Raw genomic sequence first — 1,271 nt, 5'->3', positions numbered from 1 at the left:
ATGCAACCAAGGTGATGAGAATGCAAGTTTATCACATGAGTAGGCTTACAAACTACGTTCTTCTGAATTAATTCACTTGATTGAATATCGTAATAACGATAACAGTATAGCTCACTCTTTGGCGAGCGTTCGTGTGAGACAGTCGCAACTTTTCGTTCGTCCGGTTTGTCTCCAGATATTCCCAGTTCGGTAGCTAATTTCCAAAGCGCTAATTTTCCGAGTGATCAAGTGTTTAAGTGGTTATCCCTAGTGGGACGAGTGCGGTTGGCTAGGCCACTATTTTTGCCGCAAAAGTTCAGTTAGTTTGAGAAAATTTCACGTTTTTATTGTATCACGTGGCGGATTGACCGATTATCGAGCACAGCAGTGCAGCACCCCCCGCATACCACGCCGCTCGCGCGGCCGTGATCGGGTTCTTCCAGTGAGTACCCAAGCTCATCGTCGTCGACAGCAGCAGCCCACCGAGAGAAGAGCAGAGAGCGTGACGGGCGCTCAGCAGCAGCTCGCCTCTTCCCAGTGCGGGCGATCCGATCGCTGTCGTCGTCGAGCCTGTGGCTATACAGAGTGCACAAAGATAAGTACATAAAGTTACCCTTCGTTGTTCCCCCTCTCCACTGACTCTTTGATTAGATTTAATTTGGTATATAAGCATTTTTTCTCACTTTTCCTGTAGCGTTATTTTTGTCCCTTGTTTTTCGATTATTCCTCGTCCCCGTGATAGCGTTAATTTTTGAGTGCCCCGTGGTGGTAGTTAGCTACCACAATGGGCGATGATGAAGATGGCGGGGGTACGTCGTACCGCATTAACGAAGCTACATTATTGGCATCGGATTGCTCGAGCCAACATGGCGATGTAAATGCTAATCCCTTTGTCTCCCTTCACCCTGACGCTTCTGCAATGGACACCACCAGTAAATCTGTTTCGACATCCCCCCGCCTCAAGGCCTACCCTCCCGACTTTGGCGGGCCATATGTTGTTTTCTTCCGACCCAAAGGCAAACGTTTGAACACCGTTCAGATTAGCAAGGACTTGACAAAGCGGTTTTCTTCTGTTATCGCCATTGACATGGTTGGTACAGGAAAGCTTCGGGTTTCGGTTGGTGACCGAAAGCAGGCTAATGAGATTGTGGCCTATGAGCTCTTCACACTTGAATATTTCGTTTACATTCCAAGCCATCAGGTCGAGATCTCGGGGAAGGTCGCCGAAGGATCTTTGACCTGCGAAACGATCATGCAAGGCTGTGGTCGCTTCAAGAACCCTTCTCTTCCTC

Source organism: Aedes albopictus, chromosome 2 (assembly GCF_035046485.1).
Source record: "Aedes albopictus strain Foshan chromosome 2, AalbF5, whole genome shotgun sequence".
Classification (NCBI taxonomy): domain Eukaryota; kingdom Metazoa; phylum Arthropoda; class Insecta; order Diptera; family Culicidae; genus Aedes; species Aedes albopictus.
Note: the sequence above shows the minus strand (reverse complement) of the source record.